This window comes from Mytilus edulis, chromosome 11, assembly GCF_963676685.1.
Source record: "Mytilus edulis chromosome 11, xbMytEdul2.2, whole genome shotgun sequence".
Lineage (NCBI taxonomy): Eukaryota > Metazoa > Mollusca > Bivalvia > Mytilida > Mytilidae > Mytilus > Mytilus edulis.
The window spans coordinates 54,435,751-54,444,033 of NC_092354.1; the positions used below are offsets into that span (position 1 = coordinate 54,435,751).

Here is an 8,283-nt window from a genome sequence, read left to right on the forward strand (position 1 = left end):
AAAGTACAAAATCCAATGGCGGTCAATAATTTTCAGTAAAATGAAGAAATATTTGCATTTTAGGTAACGCGTACAAAAATTTAATATCTTTTTCCTTAAAGTAGGCATATTTTATGACGAACAGCCAATCCTGATGTACAAAAAGTACTGAAATCATATGATGGTTAATAATTTGCTTCAAAATAAATCAATAACTGCATTCTTATTCCACAAAAATAAAAGTTTAAGTATTTTAATTCTCATTATATCTCAATTCTAATTAGAAGACTTGTCTCAAAATGGTAAAAAATAACTGATAGCAAATCAAATAGTACAATATTTGATAAAAAGAATATTAATTTTGGTAATTCTAAACAATGGGAACAAACTTTTAATATCATTTCTTTGACATTCTTTTAATTTCATGAAAAAACAACCTATTCGAAACTATTAAAAGTTCAAAAATCCAATGGCGGTCAACAATAACCATTTTCGTAGAAATAAGTTCATGTTAACAGAGTCATATAATACAATTATGTATTATATGTCTCTGATGTTTATAATATTTAATACGAAAATATTAATCAACACAAACAATTTAACGCTCTAAGCATCTTATTCTGTTAAACTATTTTTACTTTTCTATTGCAACTAATTTTATTACAAATTATAACGTGTAAATTAAGGTGTCCTCGTAGAGGTCCGCGTTCATCGATTGTAAACACTGTGGAGTACAGTTTACATAAGAATTTTAAATATATACGTATCCGTCCGATCCGTGCATAAATTTAATTTACTGATCGATCGGTGACAGTTGTCAGGGTAACTCTCACATAGGTTATTTGACTTATCTGACGGATCCTATGGGTCACCGATCACCGATCACTCATCGATCAGTCAAACATCCGTCACCGATCATTCACCGATCAGTCAAGTTCACGTCAAACAGTAACGCCTAAGGTTGCAAGTACTGTAACTATTGAAAACATATGGAGTTGTTAGCTGAAACTATAACATAAAGACAGAAAACTGTTTCCTCCAGTTGCAAGCAAAAAACCTGTTATGTCGGTTTTGGTTTCTCACTCCATTCTGCCAAAATAATGAAACAACTATCATACATGTGGGAGGGTATGCTGGCAATACTAACTACCTTTAACTCTCCATTTTTTTCCGATAATGTCTTTACCAAGTCAGGACTGACAGTTGTTTTCCACTCGTTCCGTTGGTTGCTAAGGAATGGAGGTCGGTATTTCTGTTTTACTTTTTTATATGAGTATTTTCTAAGACAAGCGTCAGCGTAAACAATCAACTATACTTCAAATAGCATATTTGATATTGCTGTAGAATTCAAGATGTGGGCATACAGATTTTAAAAAAACCACGGTTCAAACTACCGCATGTAAATATTACCTTAGATGAACTTGACTATTCCTATTCAGCCATTTTTGGTCATGACGAATTTGAAGTGATCGGAAACATTTACATTTTTGGCTTAACATTTTGTGTTGGAGTGTTACTGATGAAGGGAATTAAAAAAAGCCCAGTAGTGAGAGCTTCGGTTCAAGTATGGTTTATAACTTAACGTTTTTAAATTCTATGCAATACAAATATACAAACTATTAAGAAGCTAAGGATCAAAGTCCATCAAGTAAATTTGACCATGTTGATCCTAGATAGATTTCGCTTTTTTTTTCCAGAAATCCAGAAAAAAACACTTCAAGCGCAGTTCATTTATGGGGGGTGTTATTTTCATTTCAGTCATAAATGCAAATACAGGTATCGAAATATAGGTCTGTATACCCCAGAATGGTATGTATGAAAAAAGATACAAAGATCTGATACATACGAATTTATACATTTAGTTTTAAATTGCAGTTATAAATCCATGGCGAATAAAAATATACGTATAGATTATAGAACTGTCTGCACCGTCTTGTTATGTGACACATATGGGCACAGATGCGCAATCCATTTCAGGTAGGCGGTAATGGAAGCCTTTTCCTCAATTCCTCCACTCATATCGTAAACTTGGATATGTATGAATACTCATTTCGAAGCTGAGACATTTTCACATATGTGGTTAAATTTTCGAGATACGAAGTGAGATTCATTATTCCGTAAATTAGCACACCTCGAAAATTCTTTTGTGATGTGGCTCCTCGAGGTAAAAAATCCCTTTTTCACACAATAAGTTCTTTGAAAATAAGTTCGTATCATACATTAATAACTCCATAGTTTTAACACATTTATTCTATGGTCCTCTACTCTCCAAGTCAGCACAAATGGTTAAGCTCAGTCACTTGTTAAAAATTGAAACATGTCCAATTTGACTTTTGAGTTCCTCAATTTCAGGCGCATTAGGGATATTGCCCCATATTGAAATCCATAGTTTTCTTTTTTGATCTTCGGTATGACTTTCTGAATACATTTGTGTATTTTTGTCTATTTCTGAAATAAAATAAATTATTACAGTACTATAAGGCATTGACCCTTTTATCGCTATATTCATTTAATACTTAATACAATGTGTAATTATGATTGATTTCTTCCAGTATACCTTCACAGGTCACAATATGGATGAACCTTCAATTACATTATACAGACCCTGTTAAAGCCCTTTCACATAATTCTATTTAAAAAAATGTGTTTTTTTTAATGTATTTCAGTAAAAACCCTTTATCAGTGAGAAATGCACATTATGTTTTAAAGTAAACATTATGACATTACACGTATTATAATGTCATTAAATAACGACCCATTAAAATAATGCTAAGCACAGTTTGCAGTGTTATATAAAAAACAGTTGTTGCAGGGTTTAACTCAAAATGTTGAGTCGAAAGGATCAGTAGCTAAGCATTTTTTTATAATATCAAGACATAGCGACAATTTTCATATTAGCATATTTTAACATTTTGATTTTAATTTCAAATTCATAAATACCATAAATGAACAATTTAGACCTTGCCTAATAAAACAAAATGCTAACCAGTAATTGAGAACTTTTTTAAAATCTCTAATTTGCCGTCTTAGGTTAAACTGGAATGATGTCTGAAACTGAAATAAGACAAAAAATTAATTAGTTGTGTTATCATTTCATTTAAATACAAACTTTATTATTGAGAGAAGAAAAATAAATTCTTCAAAGTTTTATCACAAAAAAAGAGAGATTCTTCTCCGTTTTAGCTGTACAACCTTCATTTTAACCTTTTTTATTAGGAGTAATCAGTAGTAGCTAAATAGCTGAATAGGTGAAGCATTTTGTTTTTAAAAGGTTTAACCCTCCCCTTTTTTCACTAAGAAAAGACACTATCTTGTGATTTATAATTACTGTGCATTAAAATATAGCAATTGGTGCTCTTCTTAAAATATGTTTGTCTGTTTATTTGCATGTTTTAGTGACCAGCTGCTAATTAATGTTGACTTACAATTTACCAATATTGAATGTTTCAATAAGAAGTTTATTCCTTTTTCAAGTCAATGACATGTGGATTTTAGCGTCTCATGTAAACAAAGATTGTTGTTGCCTCGTGCCCGTAATACTTTAAAACTGATTGCTGATCTTTATAAAAAATGTTAATCTAGAGCCAGCTGTGATACCTAGCAATTTATAAAAGACAACTAACCTTCATTTTCACAATTTTCTCTGGTGTACAAGATGCAATCATGCATAACACAGTCTAACAACTTCTAAAAAATCCTATACGTTGGGCACAGATGCGCAATTCATTTCAGGTAGGCAATAATGGTAGCCTTTTCCTCAAATCCTCTGCTCGTAAACTAGGATATGTATGATGGCTCATTTCGAAGCTGATACATTTTCACATAGTATGTGGTTAAATTGTCGGGGTACGAAGTGAGATTAATTATTCCGTAAATTAGCACACTATTAAATTATTTCATTGTGCGGCCCATCGATGTAAAAAAATCCCTTTTTTCACACAATAAGTTCTTTGAAAATTTAGTTCTTTGCATATATTAAATAACTCCACAGTTTTAACACATGTATACTATGCTCCTTTACTCTCCAAATCAGCACAAATGGCTAAGCTCATTCACTTGTTAAAAATTGAAACATGTTCAATATCACTACACAGATATATATTTTTTACGCACAACTTTTGAATTCCCCAATTTGAGGCGCATTAGGGATATTGACCCATATACCCGAAATGAGGATGCAAAAAAACACAAACTAAATATAATATACTCTAAACTTAAACATCAAATGAATAATTATCACATGAAAGTATATCCTTAAATTATCGAAATGAAAATAAGAAAAATTCGAGGTAAAGCTTAAGAAATGTTTTATCTTCTCATGTTTTCAGTTTATCATTGACTCGTATAAATATTAAGTCTGATATTAATTTGTTGCGTTTTTTGTTATCTTCTGAAAAATGAACTTGGCATTTCAAAATCCCAAATCTTATATTAAAATCCATTCAAAGAGAGAAAAAAAAACGCCAAAAGGAACACCTTACTGTTGATCTATGACATCTATATATGCTTTGAAGGTAAACTAATCATGATGACTCCCGTATAACATTCGATGAGAAGACCTTAACTTTATCTTTCATTACAGCTACTTCGAAAATTTAACACAAGGATATGAAAAATAAACATGTCTGTCTTCCTTCAAACAATAATTGAAGATTTACTGACTAAATCTCACTTTTATTAAATTTTGCAGTATAGGAATAATTGTTCCACATGATAAAACTAGTAAAATATTGTACAAATCGTAAAGTAATTATACTGTTTCTAGTTACGTTTTAAAACAGAAAATATCACTAAACTAGAAGTCCGAGAAGTCAATGACAACTAGCCATATAGAAAAAATTGAAAAATGTACACTTTTTAAGCATAAACCAACAGATGAGAGCAACATTATCAAGAACAAGAAAAAAAAATCTTGCACTATCATCAGTCGGAATTAAATAAATTGGAACACTGTTATGCATTTTACAAGACTAAGTTTGATCTGTAAAATTAGGTATTGTTCAAATTATTTTAGAAAAAAAGCAAGGAAGTCGGCTTTATTTTATTGGCAAATGTACAAAGACGATGTCACAAAAAGGACAAATTGTATCGTTACTGTGAGACCCCTAAACAGGATTATCTGTTAAAAAGTTAGAAAAAGACGATGTTTTTTTGTTTTTTTTATATTTGAACAAATTATGTTATGAACTTCCGATCATCACTTGTTTCGATAAATCGTAAAAACTATAAAGTTTTATTTGAATATTAAAATAAGGTGAAGAAGTTTGATTACCAAAAGGGAGATCCAAGGAACTATATGTCATTATTCGGCCTTTAACAATGAGAAAAACTAAAATCATATTGTGAACTATAAAAGACCGCGCCATGACACTATTCAAAACAGGTAAAACGTGAAAATGAAAGAACAGATTTAGATTAAAAACAACGACAACTTCATAAGTCATTCCTGTTAAAAGAATGTTCAACCCGCCCCTAAACAAGGACAGTTGTGCAACAGTTCAACATAACTACAATTTGTAAAAATCAGTTGGAAAGGGATAGACTAGACGTACCATTTCAAATGTGGACTTACCTCGGAAGATACTAGATAGTAATTCCTATAGCCTTTAAATAAATTTGAATATGTAGTTTCAATCGTTAAATTGGTTGCTTAAATACGGCGTACACTGCCACGGTTGCATGCTTTAAAATTTAATTGTTTATATAAAGATATGCATTCAAAAGATTAGATTAGATCATCAACACGGATATGTTTTATTTTAAATTAACGTGATCACATGAAAGCTTTTTATAGGATACCTTATTTGAGTATAAAATGCCTGTCCAAATGCAACCTAGGTCTGACATCACACTTTACATACTGGAAATGCACGTATTTATCCTACGATGAACACCAATCATAGAATATGCTATATTCAAATACAAAATAAGGGTAAACAATAATACCCTTACAAACACTCGTAATAAGAATCTGATAAAGATTTGGTACACTGAACTATTTAGGTACTTATTTTAAAGTAGAAGTGTTTGATTTCATATTTCAACTGATTTACAGACTTATCATATTCTTGACAATTCTGAAGTAAACAATTTGAGAGCCTACTTGATATACAGTATGCATTTGGTAAAGGTACTACATTAAGGCATTGTGCATCTTATCGGAAATGTAGTTTATCATAATTGAAATATAATGTGCCTTGATTTAAATTATGTAATATGCTAGTTATTTTAATTAATTTATTTTTCATTATGTCTATGTCCATAATAAAAGAATAAATTTCCAGTCGAAATACCAACAAGAGACAAAACGAAAAAACGTTCTTAACGAAAATTCACCCATTCTTAAAAAAAATAATGCCAATGAAACTATCACTGTGTCTTATGTCTCTCTTAAGCAGTAGAGATATAAAATATTCCTTTCACAATAGAAAACAGGTGCGAAATTGAAAAATTGTTAAATTATACAAACAAGAGATGTCACAATTTTTGAAAATGCTATATTTATTCATTTAAAAAAAATAATCAACTGAGTCATTTTTAATACACTTTAAAAATCAAATATGTATGAGTGATTTTATTTACTAAGTGTGTATTGATCAATTGTTTTTCAGTGTAAAGTTTGATTGAACTGAATTTAACACTACGACACCGGCAGTATAATGAGTCTTAGTGTTTAACTGGGGGTGCTATTTAGTTTAATCGGTCTTTAACCAGTCTTAAATCCTTGTCTGAAGTCGCTTTTTAATTTCAGCAAATGTAATTTATGTATAACTATAAATGTATCGAGTCATGCATTTCGTTACTTAAATTTAACTAAAACTTTTATAAAATGTTTTGATAGATACACATATTTATTTATGTTGTTTAGCTGTATTTCTAATTCTTATAATATCACATATAGATGGAGTATTTTATAGCGCCTGGTAGTTTAGATACGATTCCTTGTAAAACTCATTGATCCATTGAATAAACATCCTTAATAATTATCAATTGTACACCAAAGTAAAACTTTTAAATATTGTTCTATCGATTCTACCATTGATTTTGATTTTGGAAAATGAAAATTTACCTAAACATATACGGATATAAAATTATAATCATGAGTACTCGTAATCCTACATCCTGTTTACTTATATTTTGGCATTGCACACAGTTACGGTTTATCAGACTGTTTATGACGTTTTTACACTCATTTCGATGGATGTGTGTTCTTATTGATACTTTTGTCCTGGAGATCCTGACTAAGTTTTGTATGGGTGTAAACTAGCTTATAACTTATAAACCACACTTGCTTATATTCACATCACGTGTATAGTTTTCTCGTTTTCACTCATACAACATCTCCTTAATTTGTATGTATTAAATACATTCGAATGACATTAAGGGGATCTAATGTCTTCTCCCCATCATGTACGCTTCGTGTAGTTAATATGTGATGAAAGTAGTTATTTATCTTAAATAAATGAATCAACTATGGGTCAGGAGCCTGTAATTCAGTGGTTGTCGTTTGTTGATGTGTTACATAAAATTGAGAAAGGAAATGGGGAATGTGTCAAAGCGACAACAACCCGACCATATAGCAGACAACAGCCGAAGGCCACCAATGGGTCTTCAATGTAGCGAGAAACTCCCGAACCCTGAGGCGTCCTTCAGCTGGCTCCTAAAAAATATGTATACTAGTTCAGTGATAATGGACGTCATACTAAACTCCGAATTATACACAGGAAACTAAAATTAAAAATCATACAAGACTAACAATGGCAAGAGGCTCCTGACTTGGGACAGGCGCAACATTGCGGCGGGGTTAAACATGTTTTTGAGATCTCAACCCTCCCCCTATACCACTAGCCAATTTAGAAAAAAAAACAAACGTACTAATACGCACAGTAAAACTCAGTTTAAGAGAAGTCCGAGTCCGATGTCCGAATATGAAACAAAAGAAAATAAACAAATTGTTTGTTTTTCATTCATTTGTTTGTACATAAAGGCCGTTAGTTTTCTCGTTTGAATTGTTTTACATTTGTCATTTCGGGGCCTTTTATAGCTGACTAAGCGGTATTGGCTTTGCTTATAGTTGAAGGCCGTACGGTGACCTATAGTTATTAATTTCTGTGTCATTTGGTCTCTTGTGGAGAGTTGTCTCATTGGCAATCAAACCACATCTTCTTTTTTTATATTAACTATAAAAGGGGTTCCTCGCTGCTAAAACTCAGGATAGTAATATTGTTGTCAAATATATATGTTTCAATGATGTATAACATATACAAGTTATCGAAAATTAAGATAGGGCTTTAGGTTAGTTTT

The 8,283-nt window shown here is 31.1% G+C and overlaps 1 protein-coding gene across 1 annotated transcript in view; it reads right to left on the bottom strand.

The window, feature by feature from the left end:
- LOC139495327 (zinc finger protein 112-like) overlaps positions 1–5,693 on the bottom strand; it is a 78,196-nt gene extending 72,503 nt beyond the window's left edge. The window contains exon 1 of the mRNA XM_071283633.1: positions 5,552–5,693. The gene's annotated coding sequence lies outside the window, so the exon portion shown is untranslated. The remainder of the gene's footprint in view (positions 1–5,551) is intronic.
- Between the last annotated feature and the right edge of the window lie 2,590 nt (positions 5,694–8,283).